Source organism: Martes martes (assembly GCF_963455335.1).
Source record: "Martes martes genome assembly, chromosome: 6".
NCBI lineage: Eukaryota > Metazoa > Chordata > Mammalia > Carnivora > Mustelidae > Martes > Martes martes.
Window position 1 is genome coordinate 64,440,453 of NC_137893.1, and position 23,479 is coordinate 64,463,931.

General features: G+C 41.5%; 1 pseudogene across 1 annotated transcript in view; it reads left to right on the forward strand.

Annotated features, from left to right (window-relative positions):
• The window catches only part of LOC308344328 (interleukin-20 receptor subunit alpha-like), a 52,461-nt pseudogene extending 30,516 nt beyond the window's left edge, over positions 1 to 21,945 (forward strand). The window contains exon 6 of the transcript in view: positions 21,784 to 21,945. The product of the transcript in view is annotated as an interleukin-20 receptor subunit alpha-like (transcript). The remainder of the gene's footprint in view (positions 1 to 21,783) is intronic.
• The last annotated feature ends 1,534 nt before the right edge of the window (positions 21,946 to 23,479 follow it).

Sequence of the window (23,479 nt, forward strand, 5' to 3'; positions counted from 1 at the left end):
CTATTGGTCTTTTTGTTGTTGTTATTTGAATTCAATTAGCCAAAATATAGTACCACATTAGTTTCAGATGTAGAGTTCTATAATTCCTCAGTTGCATATAACACCCAGGGCTCATCAGGTCATGTGCCCTCCTTAATGCCCATCACCCAGTTACCCCATCCCCCACCCACTTCCCCTCCAGCCACCCTCAGTTTGTTTCCTATAGTTAAGGGTTTCTCATGGTTTGTCTCCCTCTTTGATTTCTTCCCAGTTTTCTCTCCTTTCCCCCATGACCCTCTGTGCTATTTCTTATTTTCCACATATGACCAGCCTATTGGTCTTAAGATCCCTAAGGACAGAGGAATGTACATCCCCTGAGTGCTATTTGTAACTCTTGCCGTAATCAGAGTTACCGCAGGATTTTCGTAAGGATTTTACTGCAGGATTGAGTAAGGGTTATGCCCTGTGGGCCTTAGATATGATTCTCTTACCTATCCTCATTCCTCCACGAGTTTCTCCTGGGAACATTTCCTAATAAACTGTCACATGACTCCTCATCTCAGGGTCCATTTCTGGGAAACCCAAACTAAGATGCAGTCCAAAGATCACAGAATAGACTAGGTATTACCAGGTATGAACTGAAAGCCTTCCAAATTCCTTTGTTGAAACACTACCCCTCACCCCCATTCGATGGCCTGTGGAGTTAGGGCCTTTGAGAGGTAGTTAGGTCATAACGATGGACCTCCAAGATGGAATCGGTGTCCTTATTTTTAAAAAGGAAGGGAAATGAGGTCTCTCTCTCTCTCTCTCCCTCTCCTTTTTTTTCCTCTCTCTCTTTTTGTGCATGTGCCAAGGAAAGGCCATGTAAGAACATAATCGGGAAGAGGGACCCTCACCAAGAGCCTGGGCTTGCTGGTACTCTGATCTCAGACTTCCAGCCTCCAGAAACATGAAAAATAAATGTTCATTGTTTAAGTCACTCAGACTATCATAAGTTGGTAAAGCAGCCCAAATTGACTAAGATATTAGGAATCTAAAAGTAATTTAAAAGCCAATCAGTTCTGACATTTGTGGTACAGATAGTTCAAATATAATGTGATACTTCAAATAAACATACATTTCTCAGTTTAAATGTAACACAAATATAATCACCATAAGAACAGAGTACCACTATCTGGATACCAAAGAGATGAACAAAATATAAAACCTATGCCAGCCAAAGTGTTGATTTAGGGCTTTCTTTCCTCCCCTAGTGGGAGAACCACCCCAGTATGGCACTGGCTCCAGGGGGACCACAGTTTATCACCCCCCAACCCCCTCATCACTTCCCAACACTGAACTTCCCCATCCTCAGGTCCTAATTAGCTTGCTGCTTTTTTCTGTTGGTGATTTCAGACATGCATTTCAGAGTTTTGTTTTGTGTGTGGAAAAAAATTTAACAGATTTATTCACAGCGTGATTATCTTTTATCTTGATGCTATGTGTCATCTCCTTGATGTCAGCAGGGGGTTGGGAATTATTTTTAAAGGCCTAAATCAATACTTTCATTGAGAAAATTGGACCACACTGGCTTGTAAGCTCAAGATGAAACGCTGAAACCCTTTCCAATAGCTCACTTCTGAGGGCTGAAATTAGGGCAGATGGCTCAGTGTCCCTTGATATGATTTGATTACGTGTCACTGCCAGATGCCCAGTCTGGGGTACGTGAGGAGAAGCACAGACAGCTATAGTTACACTGTTTAGGAAGCAGAGGTACCCTTTCAATTCAATGACTGACAAGTAAAATTCTCCTTCAGGTTTTAAGGAAACACAATATTTTGAAAATGGGAAATGTCTTCCTATCTTAAGCAGTCTCTCAACATATTCCCTCTCGACCACTGGTCTTAACTGAATCTTTGTCATTCTAGAGTTCTACCAAGCTAGATTTAGAAAATGTCCCAATAAAAAGTACCATTAATTTCATAGACAAGTTGAACTACTACATGGCTGGAAGAAAACTACTGGATCCTTTAGTGCTGAGTTCAAACCCTTTGTTTTTTAGGAGGCCAGTGACCTCCTGGCATTCTGGCACTACATAGTCATGAACTTCAACCCAGCAAGATGATGTATGCATGTTAGCTTTTGGTTGCATAAATCAAAAACCTCCAACTACCTTAAATAAAGGAGAAGATATATGATTGAAAGAACTCTGGAGGTTCTCACTGAATCCAGGAGCAGAGAGTGTATCTAAGACCCACTGGAAATTTGAGAAACTCAAGCGCCCTTGGGAATCCACCCTATGCCTTCTACCTCTCAGAAACCACAAGGTTTCCTGAATATGTGCTTGTTCATCCAGCAAGTGACACAATGTACCTTCAGCTCACGTACCCACCACTGACTGACTCAATCTCTCAAGTCCCCCCCCAACAGGAAAACCTCATTGGTCCTATCCACAGACATGCCAGCCTGGTCATTTGGGAGTATACTGAGGGAACTCTGACCAGTGTCCCATTCTAGTGCAGTCATCTGATGCTTGTAATTGGGAAGGCAGAGTCACCTGCTCAGCTGTGGAAGAATCCCCAAGTGGAAAACAATTGGTATCTCTAATAACACGACATGATTTGTTCTCCTGAAAAGTACTGCCAAATTCAAAGAAATCATATCATGTCTGAGGAGAGTTTATGAAATACAAGGACAGTCCAGTGTATGGTTTATCTTTAGTCCTACAATGTATCACACTGATAGATTTTAAGATAAGGAAAATTATCAATAGGTATCAATAGACATTTCATAAAATTCAATAGCTATCCATAATTTTTATATTTAAAAATTGTTAAAGCATCATTAAAAAGGCAAATGATAAGCTGATTATAATATGTAGTAGGAAAAGGCTTAATATGTTTAGAAAGAGTTCTTATAAGATTTTTTTAATTAGCTTTTCAATAAAAAGGAATGAACAAAGAATGTGAAAAGACAATTCATACCCACAAAACACTCAGCTTCATGAGAGATTAAAATACAAAGTAAAACAGTACTATAGTATAATTTTTACTCATCAAGTAGGCCAAGATTGAAATACTGATTATACCTAAGGTTGTGCAGGAGTCGGTAACATATACAGTCTCATGCAATGTTTTTGGAAGCATATATTGGTGAAACATTCTGGATAACTTTCTGGCATTATCCATCAAAAGTCTTAAAACTGGTTATGCAATTTTAGTAGGAATTTATCAGATGTATTCTGATACTTATGTAAGTAGATGCTTATCATGGCACCCCTTAAAATTTAGAACAACTGTAAACATTTAAAATGTATAACAATTAGGAATTTTAATAATGCATGATACTATAAAAACAGAGATGACCTGAGAAGACAGAGAAGAATATACAGAGCAGAGATGGCAATGCAGGGCCTTATAGCAGTGTCTACACAGAAAATCCACTCAGAGTTTATGTGCTCTGATTGTCTTGCAGTTATCACACATACAATATCCAAGGTCATTTCCAGCCCACCCCCACCAGAATAGGGGAGTGAGTGGTGGTGTTTTCTAGAGGCAGCAGAGACCAGGGGGGCTAGAAGACATAAAAGGGTAGAGATAAGAGTGTCTAAATAGAAAGGGGTCTCTAAGAGGGTAGGGTGGGGCCCTATCCTAAGGGCGAAGACTGAAGGGCCATTCCTCATTTAGGAGCTGAAAGATGAATTGGACAGTGTATAAGAGCCACCCCTAAACACCCCCCAACATCCCCCACCCACCCTAACACCCTCCTCAGGCTCTGCATTGGTTGGAAGACAAAAATTCAAACCTGAAGTCAAGAACTGTTCTGTGCCTGAGCTAACACACATACCAAATAAAAAGCAATACTAAAACAGAGAATCAGTAACAAATTAATAAAACAGTATCTGAGTACGTATTCCCAAATGTGTTTTACTTATCTAATATTCTCTCCTGCTTCTCCATCAACATCTGGTTAAAAACTCAATTTCCTTTATATTTCCTTTGATGTATGTACTAAAAGCCAAACTGCTAGGTTCAAACCCCAGCCCCACCCCTAACTGTGTGATTCCCAAGACTACTTAACTTCATGACTCATTTTCTTTATCTGAAAAATAAGGAGTAGAACATTTATTTATAGGGTTGCCAGAAAAGTTAGTGAGATAACTCAAGGAAATCACTTGGAGAGTGCTCACTCAACACATAATAATTGCATCATAAATGGGGTGTGTGTGTGTTTCTTTTAAGTGAAATGATATTTTGTTTTTAACATTATGCTTTGCAAGTTCCATAACATCACTAACGGTTATAACATAAATGGAATGAGATAGAGAAACTTTTAATCGCTAAGATTAGCTCTGTGGAAGTGCTCTATTTTTATTTGAAAGAAAAATTTTTGATAAACTGATAAGAATTGAGGGTAGGATCTCAAGAGCATGCTTCCAGTGAGAAAAATCTTAAATGGAGATTCAAGAGGCAAGTTGAGCCATGTGTTTAGCTTCTGAGAGAGGAGGAAGAGAAAAGAAGAAAAGTGAAATGAGAGACAAAAAGGGAATAAAAAAAGGGAGAGAAAGATACTCCAGAATTCCATGCCCAGGTTAACTAACCAGGTAAACACAAGGAGAGGGTCTCCATGGTTGGACTGTCCAGTCTAGGAGAAACTCATCCCCTTGGGGGATTTTTAGGAAGGATTTTTACATAGTTTCGTGCAGGTAACTCATTTTCCAGGAGGACAAATGCCGGAGACAAATGCACAAGTTCTTCTTGTCTGGGAGTCTAGCCAGCCAATCAGCACAACCATGCGCCCAGAAAAACTGATAAGGCCATGTGAGCTATGAAGAGCTGGAATGAAGAGAGGTACTGGCTGCAGATACTCACTTTCAGAGAGAGATGGCCGGTATAATTTGACTCAGCACTTTCCTGACATTTTGTTTTCAGCCTCCCAGAGAGACCTGTCTCTTTAGAAAAATCGAAGCAATTCAGCAGGTATATGGACACATACTCCATTAGTCCAGGGTGCACGTGGCTTGCTCCTGAGCCCCACTGTGTCAGCTTCTCCACCCCAGAAGCCTGACTTGATTTCAGAACACAGGCTCACCTTTGGTCATTCCATTTCTCTTGCCAAAACAGCAGAGCCAGTTAGGAAAAATGAGCCCTTGCTTATCAATTTGTATTTAACAATTTATAGGAGGTCAACTAGCCTTTTGATGCCATTCGACTATATTAATTATACTCTATCAAGGCAAGAACTATGAAACTCAAGGGACAAATATTAAGTAGACCATTTGCAAGTAAAATTAAGATCTGCCCCAACTCAGTCACAAATCAGAGACAGCAAACTGAAGACACAGGAAGCCCAGAGTGTATTTTATCGTGCATGTCAGAAGGCACAGGGATCAAGTAACTCCAGACTTGCTGCTCTGTAAAATACAGACAGACTTCCCAAGGGTAGGCACTGTGATTCCAAGTGACAAGATTCCAAGAATGACCTACCTATTGGTTTGGTTTTGTTTTTTGTTGTTACTGTTTTTTGTTTTGTTTTGTTTAGAGAAGAAAGGAAGGAATGACAGAGGGGGAGGGAGAAAGAGAACCTTAAGCTGGCTCCACGCAATACATGGGTCTCGATCCCACAACCCTGAGATCAGGACCTGAGCAGAATACAAGAGTCAGACGCTTCACCAACTCAGATACCCAGACATACTTTACACTTTTTAAGGAGTAAAATTAGTACAACAGCAATGAGGATTACCGGTAATTTTTTCCACCTCAAAAAGAAAAAAAATCTCCCCACCCTCTATACAACAAACACACACACAGCTTCACACAGCCAAATTCCTTAGCACTCATTTAAGATACTATCAGTGACCCACACCAGTGATTAGGTGACTAGTTGCTTTGCTTTTTAGACTCTAGCCATATGCTCTGGAAAGGCAGGAACTGAAATTTGAAGAAAAAGAGAGAAATGCACCATGAAGTACAGGAAAGGTACCCCAAGTTGGGGGATGTTATCTAGAGGCCTAGTTCAGAATTCTGCCTAGTGTCTCCTTCTACATATTTTTGACACTCATTCCCATAATCTGAGATTCTCAAAGGGAATCTCTCCTCGGGGAGCTGAGCCACTTAAAGATCCCATTTCGGGCCTCAAAACCAATGCTGGTGTGTAATATTTGTTGTGAAAAGGAAATTCGGAACATTGAGATACACAAAAGAACAAAAAAAGATATTATACGCATGTATCTCCTACATGTAAACAGTCTCTTGAGCTCCCCAGGATATTTTTGGACTTGTGTTACATCCATCTAGAAAACTAATTTAGTTTAGATCTGGGGGAAAAAAAAAAAAGAAAAGAAAAAAGAAATGACTAGGATTTTTTAAAAAATATTTATTTATTTATTTATTTTAGAGAAAGAGCGTGTGAGAGTTGCAGGGGAGGAACAGAGGGAAAGGGACAAGCAGACCCCGTACAGAGCCTGACCTGGGGTTCAATCCCAGGACCCTGAGATCATGACCTGAGCCGAAGGCAGATGGCAAATTGACTGAGCCGCCCAGGCACCCCAAAGATCACCCTTCTGTACAACTTTTCCTCCCATCTCACTCAAAATGTCTCCTTGTGATAGATTACTAGACATGTGTCCAAAGGATACATAACTATTCATGTTCTTAACACATATTTTTGAATCATTTTCCAAGTTAAAAATGATGCTAATCAATGATGTCTACTGGCAGCCCCTATCAGCACTGATGCTTAACAATTTTTTAAACTTTAAATTTTGCCAATTTCATATATGAAAATATCTTGTTTTCATTATTCCTTTCAGTTAATATTTATCAAGTACACCAAGGATAGTTGTCAGCCCTGGACATGCCATAGTGAACAAAGTACCTTCCTTATAGATCTTTCATTCAAGGTGGGGGTAATAATTGAGTTAACATAATCTCAAGAAAGAAGAAGGTTCTGAAGAAAAATGAAGGGACAGAGGTAAGGATGATATTTTAAATAAGGGATCAGGGAGAGCCTCTCTAGTAATATCACATCTGAGCAGAAACCCCACTAAATGAAGGAGATGAAATGAGGAGAGAGCATCCCAAACATAGAGAATAGAGGCCGGAGGAGAGAACCGGACTGCTTTGGTCAAAGAGCATCAAGAGAGCCAACGTGGTAGTATGAAGCCGGTAAGGGTAAGAGATGGGGTGACCCAGGGCCAAGGCATGTAGGGCCTTGTAGACCATGTGGATTTTGTTCCTAGTTTTAAGGAACTGATCATTAGGGAGCTTTTAAGCATTAAATCACTAGGGAAATCACTAGGAGTTTTAAGCATTAGAGTAACTGATCTGATTTAGATTCTTAGCAGTTCTAAAAAAAGAAAGCAAGATGTATACAGTATTGTATATAGTATTCTGTCATCTGTGGAAAGAAATGTATATAATTTCGGGATAATGCTGGAAGGAAATGCAAGAAGCAGTTTGCTTCTGGAGAAAAGAACTGAATGGGAGGGGACCAGAGAGGGTAAGACTCAGCTTTCACATTATTTATTCTCTTCGGATAATTTTTAAATTGAATTTTTTAAATTCAAAAATAAAAATTTTAAATTTTTAAATTGAAATTTTTAATTTAATTTTTTAAAATTTTTCAATTAGAAAAAATTGTACCTTGTGTTTGCACACAAGGTACAACTTCCAGCTGCTCTGCGCAGACTTACCTGAGGGGAACAAGATGAAGAAGGGAGATGAGATAGGAAGCTGTTACAGCAGCTCCAGAGAGAGGATGGAAGCCTGACCTGGGGTAATGGTGGTGCAGGTGTGGAGAAGCAATCAGATTCAGGATATATTTTGAAGGCAGACATCTTGCCAACAGAATGGATGTCCTGGTGCAGAAAGTAAAGAAGTCAGCAATGACCCCCAGGTTTGGGGCCAGAATAAACCATGTAGAAGATGACACCATGTAGAGAGAGAGGATAAGGGAAAACGGTTGGCCAGGGTACAAACTAGGATGGTACAGAGTTCCAGAATCCAAGTGAAAAGATTACAGAGAAGAGCATGGGATCAACATCAGACGTTGTAGATAAGTCAAGTGAGGTGAGGCCTGAGAACTGATTTAGCCCTGATGAAGGGCTCGGGTCATTTTGACAAGAGCAGTTTCAGTGGAGAGCTGGAAACACAAGTCTGAATGGAATATGTTAACTGCTCATAATTTCATCCTCTTTTCTTCTATTGATGTTTTAGTATTTTCTTCTTATTGAGCATGAAGAATTCTAGATATGTTTGTCATATTTATGGTAAATGCTTCCCTGATAAAAATGTTTTATCATTGATTTTGACATTTTAACTTTTAATGTTTTTTGGCATATTTAGATGTTTACAAACATTTATGATTGCTTTTAGAGTTAAGAGGTTTTGATTCTATGATGCAGTAAATATGCACCTATTTTTTCTTCTGTTTTTCTTTTACTTATTCGTATTTCATGTTTAACTTAAATCCACATTAAGTTTATCTGGGGCTAAAGTATAAAGTATCCATCTAATTTTATTTTTCCCCCCAAGAGTTAATAAATTGTCATTTATTGAGCAATTATTTCCTTCCCTACTCTTTTATGATATCATAAGTTATGGGTTGAAATGTGTTTCCTAGAAAGCTATATTGAAGTCCTAACCCACAGTACCTCAGAATGAACTTATTTGGAAATGGGATCATTGCAGATGTAATTAGTTAAGGTGAGATTATACTGGAGTAAGTTGGGCCCTTCTACAATATGACTTGTGTACTTATAAGAAGAAAAGAAACAGATGCAGAGAGAACTCCATCTGAAGACTGAGAAGCAAAGGGAGAAGGTGGCCATTTACAGCTAGAAGCGGAGATGGGAGTTGTGCCACCATAAACCACGGAACACCAAGGCTTGCAGGCAAGGCCAGATGCTTCCCCAGACTCTCCAGAGGGGACACTGCCCTGCTGACATCTTGATTTCAGACTTCTGGCCTCCAGAATTGTGGAAGAATCAGTTTCTGTTGTTTTAAGATGGTACTTGGGTCCAGCAGCCTTAGAAAACTAATATACCCTCTTTATCATGTATAAAATCCTTGTCTCAACTAATATCTGCTTCTTGGTTCCATTGATTTACGTGTTATTATACCACTGTCATGTTATTTGTTAAGCTTTCTGAATTGATTTTAATTTAATACTTTCCCTCATTATTTATCTTTTCTGAATTGTCTTAGTAATTCCCCCAAATGATTCTTCATAGTGTTTCATGTTTAGAATGAATGTGTCAAGTCCTGTTTCCTCCAAAACACAAACCTAGTAATTTTTACGTATGCAGTGATTTATTACTTAGCAACAACAAATATTCACAATACACTTACATTAAATAAAATTTAATGATTTAAATTTTTAAATGATAATCATTTAAAATACTGTTTAGGTATTTAAAATTGATTCACATTTAACAACGTATATTCTAGAAAACTGGACTAATATTGTCAATCTTAAAGAATAGTAAAAATTTCATATTCTATATAGTTGAAGGAAACTGTATTTTTAAATAATATGATGTTATTATCATTGATAAAAATGCATGTGTCTTTGATTTCCACATTATTTAAAATGTTTTCCTATCATTTACTTCAAGTAAATGATATAACTGACATTCTGCCTCAAGGATATTTCCACAGTCACCACCAGCAGCTCAGTGCCCCAGCTCCAACCATATGTGTTTTCCCAAAATCCTTACCCACCTCAAAGACCCAAAATCTTCCCCCTCCCTCTGTCAGGAGTGGTTGGACCGCACCAATCCTTCAAGGACCCCTCGAGTGTTCTTGACACCTTGGAGCCTTGAAGCCCATCTAGTCAGAAATAATTTCTTTCCCCCATCGAGCTTGCCAATTTTCTGTCTATCGTTCCTCTTGCACTTACCATGTATTGTGTAATAATGTTATCTTTTATCTATGTTCAAGATTTGAATTGTGATTTATTAAATCACATTCATTTGAGCAATATATGATATTAAATTGTGTCCTTAAAAAATTTTTTTAATCAGATGGGCTAACTCCATCTACTCCTCCTAAATTTGTACTTCCAAACTACCTGTTCTTTATGTAGAAACAAGTGATGAGAACTGGCCTCACCTAAGACATTTTTATAAAGGGAAACACCCAGCATTTAAAATGCTTCTTTATGTAGGCCAGGGTTGGTCCCTACCGCCACTTCTCTACATACAAGATACAGCATCAGAATTACAGGGGCCCCTGGGTGGCTCAGTGGGTTAAAGCCTCTGCCTTCGGCTCAGGTCATGATCCCAGGGTCCTGGGATCCACTGCATAGGGCTCTCTGCTCAGCAGGGAGCCTGCTTCCTCCTCTCTCTCTCTGCCTGCCTCTCTGTCTACTTGTGATCTTTGTATGTCAAATAAATAAATAAAATCTTAAAAAAAAAAAAAAGAATTACAATGGTGTTTTCCAACATCATTTTCTCAGCACCATGACAGAGGCACTGGGCAACAGGTCAGAAAGACAGGATTCACGTTCTGACTTTGTCCTAATCTTTTACTTGTCTGGGCCCCAATTTCTTCATCATATTGTAACATTATTGCAGGAGATCACTGGAAGTCTTTGTTTTGGTTTTGGTTTTTGGCTTTGTTGTTTCTTCTGCTTGTTTTAATTGTGGCGGCCGTAAAGACGTGTTAAAAAACTAAAGTGGGAAGAAGGGCCATACTAGATACAAGGGAGCTACCATGGAAGGAGCTGGAAGAAGGGGCTGAAGCCAGCCTCCCGACCTTTCCAACCCTCACAGCAGCCCCCCTCCGAGGCTCTTCTGAGGCTTGGACCCCAGGATAGTTCCTGAGGACACACTTTGAAACGGTTAAACTAGGTCAGGTCTTCTTAAGCATCAGGCGTTCTCGTACCAACACAGGACTTTTTACCAGAATCAGCATCTACTTCACACTGTTTGTTCATGCATCCATCCTTTCAACAAAGACCTCCTGAGGCCCTACTCTGTGCTGGGCTTCTGCAGAAACAAAGCCCCTCTGTCAGGGGAAGGGTGGGAATAACATTCTACAGAGCCCTGTCTCCAGGGAATCCAGACTCTAAATTCACACATATCTGGGTTTGCTGGGATCTAGACAGGCCTGCCCATTTCAACTGTTTGAATTCGGGCAAGTTATGCAAATTTTCTTTGCTTTACTTTGGTTTCATCTAAAATGGAATTCAGCTCCTCCAGTGGTTGTGAAGAGTAAACCAGGAACCACCTGGGAAGCACTTAGTATGAGCCTCGGCACATGACACTTCCTAACAGCTGTTATTCTTCTTTTTTTTTTTTTTAAATTTTTTATTTATTTTCAGCGTAACAGTATTCATTGTTTTTTCACCACACCCAGTGCTCCATGCAATCTGTGCCCTCCCTAATACCCACCACCTGGTTCCCCCACCCTCCCACCCCGCCCCTTCAAAACCCTCAGGTTGTTTTTCAGAGTCCATAGTCTCTCATGGTTCACCTCCCCTTCCAATTTCCCTCAACTCTCTTCTCCTCTCCATCTACACTTGTCCTCTATATTATTTGTTATGCTCCACCAATAAGTGAAACCATATGATACTTGACTTTCTCTGTTTGACTTATTTCACTCAGCATAATCTCTTCCAGTCCTGTCCATGTTGCTACAAAAGTTGGGTATTCGTCCTTTCTGATGGAGGCATAATACTCTAATCTACTTCCCTTTTAGCTTAAGTGATTTCTTTCCCCTCATCCTAAGCAAACGAATTTGATATACTAATAAGACATTTCTAACACACTTAAGGATATATACATAACTCCCTTGGAAATGTTCTTCTTTGCACCAAAAGTCATTTCCGTTCCCCTGGGGGACGTGTGATGCATTGGGGAGGCATAATTGCCCGATTCCTTCTGGTATCAGCAGCTCATTCTCAGGATGGATGCAGTGGAAGGACCTCATTTTCCTCTGTGTACCTGCTGCCACTCCCATCCATCGTATGACAGCAGTCATCAGGCGCTTAATTATTGTGTGTTTTATATCTAGGGAAAGGCCTGCCCCAATTTCTTCATCCTCCAAATAATAATCCAAGCCACACCAGGTGTGATGAAACCACATTCCCAGACCATGCAGGCACCTTGACAAAGACAAGAAACCAGTATAGGGAGAGGTGGTGAAAACATGTATATCCTATATTGCTTATGAGTGATTTTTCAGGGGTGGAGACAAGAATGGAGTTTGTGAAGTGGGCAACAGAAGTTCCACGTTCAGATCACAAGTAACCCACTCCCTTCGCAAGGGCCCAGGGGCTGCCCAGAGAAGTCTGCAGTGCCCTTTTCTTTATCATTTCCCCCAAGACAGGGCCTTGCAGAGTCCTCAGCAAGGGCAGAGACAGTAGGGAATCCCAGACCAGAGACCCTGCTAGCCTCCAGTTGTGCCATCGCATACAAGCAGTCTTTCTAGAAGCCAGACCTTTCCGAGGGCCTGCCTTTCCAACCTCCATCTCGTCCAACCACACACAAACTTTCGGCTACCATGAGTTACCTGCCAGTTATTTTGAGAATCTTGTAGCAATCAAACAGAAATAGAGAATCTCAGAAGTAAACCTAGAAGTCTTCTAGTGACAGGGCTATGGCCAGCTCTCTGAGGGATTCAGGGACACTCTCCGTGGACATCCAGTTTCTCCTTCAACACTAAATAGAGGCCACCACCTTCCCCTCCCCCCATCATCAGTACCCCTTACAACCTAATTGGGGACCATATTTGGGTATAGTCAAGGATCTGTGTTGTAGTCCTTTGTTACCAGCCACTTGTGTGACACTGAGCAAGTGTCACCCTCTCAACCTTATTTCCCCCTTTTGGAAATGGAGGAGTGTGCTTGATGTGATTTCTAAGGTCCCTTCCATAGCAAGGATTTAACCAATCTATTCCAACCACCTCTCTTTCCCATGACAGCCCTTCAAATACTTGACTGCAGGTTTCGCATCATCTCTTCCTTAGCAAACGAGTCCCTTCCCTTCCACACGTCCCTGTCATGCCTGGTTTCCAGATCCCTCTCTGCGCTGGTCACCCTCCTTTGGAAGGGGGCCAGCTCGTCAGCTCAGCTCAGATAAGGGGCGCAGCAGAGGCTGCCTGGGACTTCTTCCAGAGCACCTGCTCATTGCCAGAACCGAGACTGTCTGCCTCAATTAGAATATCTGGTCACCTTCCCCTGTCCCCTAATCCTGTCACAAAACCACTGGCTTCACAGACACCAGGAGTTTCAGATTTAAAATATTTACTGTTAGGAAAAGACAGAAAAGCTACCCACTAATGCATAACCTCATCTTTTCCCAGACATTAATTTAAGAAAGAGACACATTAAGAAAACTCCTGTAATAAGTATAGTGGAGCTCGTAAGCTTGTCAGAGAACAACTTGTCTCTAAATTATAAGCAGGGAGAAAACCATCTCCTCCGCAGTGGAAGAAGATGCTGCTGCCACCTAGTGGTAGAAGCTATTTATATCACACCTCTGTCTGTGAAGAAGACTTACCTGATGAATCGCTGAATAAAATATATACTGGCTGATTTTCCTAGTAGGAGTCCTGACCCAGAGAAAATTAATGGAGCTAGCACACTTGACCCACTTCACCCAGACTCTCCATTCTTCTCATCTCTCAGACCACTCACCTTCCTCTCACCCCTCCTCCAGACAAGCAGACAAGCCCCCCGAAGCATCGTGTGCACCCCTTCCGTAGAGGGCGCCAGCACAGACTCCAGAGCGTGGGGCGATTTCAGGACCACAGTGGCTTGTCCTCTCTCACCTCCTTGCCCATGCGTCTCCACATTCCTCACCCTGGTCCAGTGCCTCAAATAACGCTCCTGAAGAGCAAATGCCTTTGTCCCCAGTCCTAAGTGAGGTAAGGAAGCCTCTGAGGTCTGATTTCTATCTCTGCAGGGAAGATGAGCTGCCCCCCACCTTAGCATGATGGCCATGGGATCGGTGTCACATAGGGTCTGCGTGCAGAACTCTACCTAGGGACTGCATCCTGGATGGGGACTCTGAGACACACAACCACATATTCCTAGGTTGGGCACTGCAAATTCCAAGTCCCACGTGCCTGTCTCCATGAGGATGAACAACCCCAGCCTCTCCCCTTATAAATGTGTTCCTTTTTCTCCCAAGTGTCCTACTGCAGGACTGCGGAGGGGCTGGAGAATCAGCGTGCAGGGAGCAGGGGTGACAGTGTATATAGCTAGTCTAGTGATAATCCCCCAGGGCTGATTTCAGGAAGTTTGGAAACGTCAAAATAACCTATTTTCCCCCATCACTTGCTCACAAGTTCTATTAACTGAAGAAAAAGTTGCAGGAAAGGAGGCATAAATTAATCAGCAGTAGAAAAGTGCTATATTAAGCTTAATTTACAGCACAAAGTGGTATTTACCAAAGCACCTTCTACAAAGAGAACTGCTGCTGTCTCAAAGAGAGAAAGGGACCACGTGTTCCAGTTAAAAGGTGATGAGGAGAAATCATGTTGGGGGGCAGATCACAAACCAAATGGATTGTACAGCATATTCGCAGCCTGCTCTGGAGCAGAGGATAGAACTCCCTGCACATTATAAACCTGTAGTTCATGAGAAGGATTTGCACACCAACCAGTCACCCAGCACAGCTGGTCAGCCACGCGCAATGTGCTGGCGTGTGTCATAGGGTCATCCCTGTGGCAGAGCCCAGGCCTGACGGCACTCTACTGGTCCCTCCAGCACAGTGGGGCACCAACAGCTGTATGGAATACCTAGAATAAGTTCCGGAACCATCCATGCCACACTGTGACTCTGGCTATCTTTGGGGGATGGGGGCAAGGAGAATAGGAACAGAGAAAGATGATTAATGGGATATCAACTTGTAATATATTTTTATTTTTTGCAAAGAGAATACATTCATTTATCACATGTATCGTTTTAAAATGCATTAAAATATATTACAAAAATCCCATAGACGGAGCACCAGCATAGGTTGCCCCACCAGGTGCAGGGCTCATCTCTATTTGTTTCTTCCCACTAGTGTCTAGCTTTGGGCAAGTCACTAAAACCCTTGAGCCTCAGTTTTCTTGTCTGTAAAATGGAAGAGTTAATACCTAACTCCCAGGGCTATTGTGTTGATTGAGACTGTAATAGGAAGTCCTTGAAATTCAGTTGGTCCTAAATAAGTAATTAAGAAAACTGATGATTGCCCAGACCAGAGGCAATGCAGGCTTAGGAGGATGGTGGTAAAGAAAATGAGAACAGAAAGATGGGGAGACATTTCAGAGACATGAGAGAAAAAAAGATGATTTTCCAACAAAACTGAGGCTCATGACCTGAAGCCTCCGTGTCTACTACACCTGCTCACCTTCCCTGGCTGTCTGCTTTCTCCTCTCAGGCTTCCAGAAGCTGCTGCTACAGGAGAATCTGAAGGGAAAAGAGAGAAATGGAACGGAATGAATTTAAAACCAAATAAAGTCCATGGTGATTCTTTTAAATATTTCTGTGTCACAATGGCTATTTTGTAAAGAATTTGCAAAGGCCCTGCTTTCTGTAAATGAGTAGGTGTCCCCATCCTGGAGACATCCCACTCACATCTCATTGTGATGGCCTCCTTCCATCTCTCCCTCTAAACCATATCACCCCCAAGGAGGCAATAATTGCTTCTTGAGGAACAGAATATATATAATATACACACAGATATAGAGTATGTCTGTGGTATTAAATTTTCATGAAACAGCATTATAAAAATGTATCTAAAAAGGCTCCTTAGAGGGGATAATAATGAAAAAAAAAAAGTTGGAAAGCCTACTCTATCTGGTAAGCATTTTGGGGACAAGGATTCTAAACTTCACTGTGATATCCTCCATGCTGAGAAAAATGCCTGTGCATAATAAAGGGAGAGAGGGAGGGAAGGGGCAAGGAGGGAAGAGGGGAGGAGAGGGAGGAAGGGATATACCTGCATTTGCATCCATCTTGAGCTACAAACAAGGGACGACATTCAATGGGCTTAAACAATAAACACCATTGGCCCACTTCACTGTTAGTTCATGGATAGGTAGTGAGATGCTTCAGAAATCTCAGCTCTGACAAAATAATCTCAAAAGAGAGGGCATCTTCTAGAAATTCCTCCAGAGCCTTTAAAAACGTTCCCTTCTTGGCCAAGTTACCTGACTGAGTCCCATGACTTTTTCCAGAACCACCTCAGGCAAGGGCATAGACTCCTCCTTAGCCCTGAAGCTGGTCCCTCACTCTCCCCCTCCCTTTCTTGCTCCCTCCAGTATATTATTAATCCAAAGGTACAGAGGAGTGGAAAGACCCCAAATAAAATCAGGATTCTGGGAGGAAGGAAGAAGGAATGGACACTGGTTAGACAAACAACGGAGGTCTGCTTAATCACTGGCTCAAATGTTTCTGAGCAGTTTTATTAAGAGAAATGGCCTTCCACAGTGTTCCTTCCATATTTTAATCAATCTTAACAAAGCAAACCATTTTTTAAATTAATTATTTTGATCATATTTATTCTGGCTGACTATTTAACTTAGACACATGAAATATGGTTGTTCCTTTTCATGGTGTATGCACATTTTACATTATATTGTGGTCTTTTATTTAAGCAACCTTTTTTTTTAAGATTTTATTTATTTATTTGAGAGACAGAGTGAGCAAGCATGCGTTGGGGAGGGGCAGAGGGAGAGGGAGAAGCAGACTCCCTGATGAGCAGAGAGCCGGATGATGATGCTGGGTTCAATTCCAGGACACCTTCCCCGGCCGGGATCATGACCTGAGCTGAAGGCAGTTGCTTAACTGACTGAGCCACCCAGGTGCCCCATATTTAAGCTATCTTAAATAAATGTTGACGTTTTTCTGCGGGAGGGTGTGTGGTATCAGAAAAGGAACACTGATCTGAGAACCAAGGGATCAGTGTTAGAGTCTTAGCTCTTCTGAGTTAAGTGGGTGACACTGGGCAAGTCACTTCTTCTCACCAAATGTTGGTTTTCCTGGAAATAAAGATTATCAAAGTCTCTCCATTTCTAAGATTCAGTATCTTGGAATATAATTCTACTATATTACAGATTATCAAGGTTTGTGCGGTTTTACTTATATCGGTGCTTTTGCTAAATATTTTGAGTCCTGTTTATAATTTTTTGACATTGTGAACAGAAGCAAGCTCTCCATTGTAATGGTGTTTTAACAGGAAAATATAATCCATTTAACCATAAACCATGTCACATCATGGCTTCCATAAGGGAATATTTGTAGCAACAGAACTGCTGGATACAGTTCTAAATGATTGCACTCAATTGTTTGGATGGATGGATAGATAACTGAATGAACAAATATTCTTGCTATTTAATATTAGGTATAATTCACTGGTGACACTGAGAAAATTAAGTGGCAGGTATATATCTTCCAGCAATTATAGCCACTGAATATTGACCCTATTCTAATAATAGACCAATGGAGGGCTCTGCAGCCCATGTCCACATTCATAGCACACTTTTTTGACAGCTTCTCAAAGGGCCCACTAGCATTTTCATTAGACTCTCTGCTTTCTCTCTATTAACACATCTCAACAGTGTGTTGCCCTTGCTGAGGGAAGCCAGTGTCCACACTGAGGTCTATAATGGCCAGGAAAATCTCTGGTGGTAGTCACATTTCTCTGGTCACTTTCCCCTAAAGGGTTAGGAGATTTGGCGGCTCTGGATGGCTCAGCTTAAGCCTCCAACTCCTGATCTCAGCTCAGGTCTTGATTTCGGGGCAATAAGTTCAAGCCTCGTGTTGGACTCCATGCTGGGTGAGGAGCATACTTTAAAAAAAAAAAAAAAAAGGATTATGAGGTGTAGAAGTTGCTACCAATGAGTCTGAGTGTGTTTTCTTTTTATGCATTTTCCCATATGACGATAATAAAAATAATACACAAGCACAAATACCACACATACCTTGAGCCACTTACAAAGTCAGCAAAAATTTTAGATTAAGAGTAGTGACAAATTGTCAATATTTCTAACATGAAATTGCCATCTAGAAGGATTATTTTGAAAGCAGCTTTCCATTTTAGCCTAATAAATTAACATAATCAAATAGCTATTGTCTTACTGCTTAAAGATTCCCAGCTACTACATAAAGCCTAACTGACAAAAGTGAATTCTAGCAGCCCAGGCTCAGAAACTCTAGGACATATGCTTCCTCGAGTCCCCGGTCAACCCTACCCTGTGATTGCTGCTTTCGTGGCCACTTCCTGCAGCTGCCATCTGGCTGATTAGAAGGGGTAAAGAACGATGGTGACAAGCCCTCAGGGCACTACTCCAACCCTTTGGGAAACAGAAGGAAATGCTTGGGACTCTAATTAGAGACCCAGGAACCACTAATAAATAGTTCAAGTAGTCTCAAAGATAAGAGGGTACAGGTCTGGAAGAAGAGACCCCTTCATGTGCCATATTCCACATTCTCCGTTAGTGTCCTCCTTTCGTTTTAGAAGAGTCTCTAGCTTTTTTGTTTTAATTACAAATCTGAGTGTTCAACCATGTCCCTATTATTAAGAACCTAAGAATATCTGCTCTGTGTCAGGCCTATGAGCTATTCAGGCATTCATTCATAGTGTCTGTTATGCACCAGGTATGGAATAAAGTTCTAGGAATTTAAGACAAATAAGATAAAATTTTGCCCTGAAAATGCTTGCAACAGCTGATTCGATACTCCCTCCCCGTGACCCCATGTTTGTCTTTCTTTTTTTCCCATTTGTTTATTTTGGAATTCTTGATCACTGCAGCCTACAGAGTACAGGCTCTGAGCTCAGACTGGATTTGAATCCCAGCTCTACTTTTTATTTGTATATGACTTGGACAAGTTATTTAATATTTCTGGGCCTCAGTTTCCTTAAGTGCAAAGTGGGGGGAAATGATAGCTCTGACTTTTAGAGGTGCATAGAAGATGTTAAATGAATGGGACATGTTAGCTATTCTTACTAATACACCATATTCTTTTGTGCCGTCAACAATGGCATTATCTCTAACTTCATCTTCATTAAAAATGTATAACTGAGATCAAAAAGGCAACATTAGAGCTGTCATACAATATCAGAAGGTGGCTGAAACACGTTAATTAGGATTCAGATTATTACTTCAATCAATAGAGAACTTGAATGCTTCTTTACACATTTATTATCCCTTGTAATAGGGAAGATTTTCTGAGTCCTCCAATGTGGGTGTTTCTTAACCTACTTTTGTGGATATCTAGGCAACCTCATTTGGTCTTTTTTAGAAAAAGAGGAAGCTTGTGCTTTCTTAAAAAAATGGGATTACCTTCATTGTTCCCTCTGATTATAAGAGCAAGTCATGTTCATCACAAATTTTTGGAAAATACAGCCAAGAAAGTATATATAGCAAAGAAAAAAAGTTCCTCAACTCCCAACTGAAATAACAACTGGGAGCATTTTCACATATCTCTCTCTATGTGTTTTTATGCATATACAATTAATAAAATGGTAAAATACAAGTTAACAATGGTTGAGAATTTATCACATGCCAGACACTACTCTAAGCACTATACATGTACTAATTTAATTTTCACAATATCCCTGTGAGATAGGCTGCCAAGAGTAGCTCATTTTACAGCTGAGGAAACCAAGCCACAGAGATATTAAGTAATTTAGTCATGGTCACACAGCTCTTTAGGGGCCATGCCAGGAAAGGGTAGAGCTACGATTCAAAGACAGTCAGTCTGGGGACGCCTAGGTGGCTCAGTCGGTTAAGCGCTGCCTTCAGCTCAGATCATGATCTCACAGTCCTGGGATCGAGGTCTGCATCAGGCTCCTTGCTTGGCAGGGAGCCTGCTTCTCTCTCTGCCTCTGCCTGCCACTCTGCCTGCTTGTGTGCTCGCCTGCACACTCACTCTCTCTCTCTCTGACAAATAAATAAATAAAATCTTTAAAAAAAAAAAAAACAAAAGACAGTCTGGCTTCAGAATTCACACACTAAACCACTATGTTTTACTCCTTTTCTAAACTACACATGTTATTTTCAACTAAAAATATAATGAAAAATTCTTTCCAGGTTTTTTTTTTTTTTAAGATTTTATTTATTTGAGAGAAAGAGATTGACAGACACGGCAACAGAGAGCACAAGCAGCTGGAAGAGGGAGAAGCAGGCTCCCCACCGAGCAGGGAGCCGGACGTGGAGCCCGATCCCAGGATGTTGGGACCATGACCTGAGCTGAAGGCAGACGCCCAACAGACTGAGCCACCCAGGCACCCTAGGTTCTTAATATATATCTCTAATTTAATAATCCTAGCAATATTCCATCATATATATGTGCTCATATTTCTTATTTATCATAGAAGAGTAGTATTTATACCTTTATAAATATATATTTATATACTTAACAGCCTCCCATTGCTGAATGTTTAGGCCACTTATCATTATAAACAGTGACAAACAGTGACAATCATCCTTATACACACGGATACATCCACATCCAATTATTTCCTCAGGATAAATACCTGCAAGTAAAAGGTATCAGATCAGATCAAAGAATGCTGACTTTTTAATACTCTCAAAGGTTGGTGCCAAGTTGCTCTCCAGGAGACCTCTAGCCAGCAGAGTGTGTTTCCTTCACATTTCTGCCAACACTGATAAAATTTTCCTCAGGCTAACTGAAAAGAACATTGCTTTTCAAATTTCTATGTCTTTGATTAATAATTGACTGCTTCTTTATTAGTTAATTACCATGTATAATTCTTTGAAAATTGCCTTATCCTGCTTTTTTCTAACATAGTTTGTGACTTTTTCTTACTGATTATAATTTGTATTTGTGTATCAATATTAATATTTTGTCTGCTATTAGACATTGAAATATTTTCTTCAGTTTTAAAAAACTTATATTTTCACTTTTTTTGTTTTTTTTTTTGGTCTTTACAGGAAGAGGCTTTTTAAAAATGAAGATTTTCACACAACCACTTAGGTGTGGCTAAGAAGAGCTGATACCAATTAAGGAAAGGAGGCATTCTTTAACCAAACCAGATAAAAATACTACTAAGTTGAAGGCCCGGGATTTTTTTTTTTTTTTTTTTTTTTTTTTTTTAGGATTTATGTATTTATTAGAGAAAGAGAGAGACAGAGTGTGTGTGTGCACCCACAGGGGTAGGGACAGAGGAAGAGGGAGAGAAATCCTCAAACCTACTCCCTGCTCAGGGAGGAGCAGGAGCTGGGGCTCCATCCCAGGACCCTGAGATCATGACCTAAGCACAAATCAAGAGGCAGAAAGTCAGCTGACTGAGCCACCAGGTGCCTCAAAGACCCATGTTTTATAATAATTGTAAAGATATGGAGAAAGCAAAATATCAGCTTGATAGAGGAGCAATTTCCCAGACGAGGAACTGGGATGATCAGAATCACTGAGGGACTTGGCTTGAGTAACAGTATAATTAATTGATGGAACGAAACGGAACCGGGACCACCTGGCTTTGGAGTCTGAGCTCCACATGGCACAAGTTCTCTGAAAAACCAAGGCCACGTCTTCCTACCCCGCCCCTTCAGGGCGCCTGTCCAGTCTGCCGCTTTGGCTTAACATCTAGATGACTTTCCCCTCTCTCTTACTCGTGCCAGGGGAACTGCCCTCACCTGCGGGTGCCGGCCTCCTGACCAGAGTGTTTTGGTTGTTGGTTAGGTTATTTTACTTTGGCTTTGGGAGGCACAGTCGGCTCTGGTGGTGTCTCCGTGCCCGGGCTCAGGGCCAGCTGCCTAAGTTTTGGGGCCCAGGGCAAAACGAAGATGCGGGCCCCTTACTGAAAACGGGGGAGTGGTGAAAACTACAGGGGGAAAAAAAAAAGCTTTTCTCTTTTCCTCACAGGTTCTTCGTTGCCCTTTCGTGGTGTTTTTTGTTTTTTTCTATTTACTGCCGCCCTCCCAGAGCACAGGGCAACTCGCGAGGCGACCGCAGACCCGCCATGGTGCAGGGGACCCCGCGGTGGACGCCACGCACGCACGGAGCATGCGCGCGCGCCCTCCTTAGCGGCGCCCAGGCCCCGCGCCCGGCGAGGGGAAGTGGGGGCAGAAGGGCCCCCGAGGTGTGGGCGCCCGGTGCCCAGGCAGCTGGCAGCCGGCAGCTCCCGGTCGGGGAGGAGGCGAGATGCTCCCCGGGCTCCCAGGCTATGATCATGGTCCCACTGGAGTTCCCTTAAAAAACGCACTTTCAAAGATCAAATCCGAATTGCACGATGGCCACGAAGCCAGCCCTGCCCTGGCTCGTCGTTCTGTGGGAGCACCTCCTTCCTGCCTGAGCTCGGGTCTGCGTGTACTGTGCCGCATTTATCTTTTTTCCTCCTCCCCTCGCCGCGCCAGCCCATTACCACCAAGCTGCTTGAGATAAGCACAGGCAGCCACCAGGAAAGATGGGCCTTCTGTGTGAGGTCGGCGAGAGCGCCCCAAGTGCATTCCACTTAATTACCAGGAGAAATTCTCTACAACTGCTTTTCATACTATTCCTAGAACCGATTAGCCGGAACCTTTCATTTAGATGCAACTTAAAGAAGCAAAAAAAAACAAATAACTACGGTACTGTATATTAGCAGCTTAACCGGCTCCATTTGTTAAGTTTAAACAGATGAATAGCTTTCCAGAAATACAGAACACTTGGGCCCCATGAATGCATAACAATAACAGCTGCGAAGTCACAAAGGAAGTACCATTTAGGTGGCATTTGCTAATGAGTTGTATTTGGGAGAAAAAGAAAAAAGTTGTTAAAGTAATGACAATCAAAACCAAAATAGAAACCTTCTCCACATCTACTTTATTTCATGGATTAACAGCTCGATTATCAGTTTGGAATATGATGTAGGTGGGTCAGTAAGGAGCAGGTTACAGCATTCCCTAAAGGAAGGCTCTGTCTCCCGACTTTTTTGACTTATTTTTTAAGTGGAAATCATATACACAGGCTGCTTTTATAATTGCGTGACTGTAACATTTGCTTTGTCTTTCCTAAGGACATGTTAACTAGATAAATACATAAGAGAAAACAATTTCTGCAGACAGGCAGACGAGTTGCACAATTCCAATGACCACGGTTTAAAGCAGTGCTAAAAAATAAACTAATTTTAAATATGATACTAATTTTATTTTCTTCAGTTTTAAAATTACGTATCAGAATATGTTAGCAAAAGAGTTTCATGAACTTTGAACTCAAGCAAAGATTTTTGACTTTCATTTTGTTATGTCTTCCTTTTTATCTGTTCATTCAAAGATGGTTTTTTTAAAAAATTAGCTTCATTGGGGGCTCCTAGATGGCTCAGCATCTGACTCCTAATCTCAGCTAGCGTCTTGATCTGTGTCCAGAGTTCAAGCCTGGCATGGAGCCTACTAAAATTAAATGAGGGGCACCTGGGTGGCTCAGTGGGTTAAAGCCTCTGCCTTCGGCTCAGGTCATGATTCCAGGGTCCTGGGATCGAGCTCCGCATCGGGCCCTCTGCTCAGCGGGAAGCCTGTTTCCTCCTCTCTCTCTCTCTGCCTGCCCGTCTGCCTACTTGTGATCTCTATCTGTCAAATAAAAA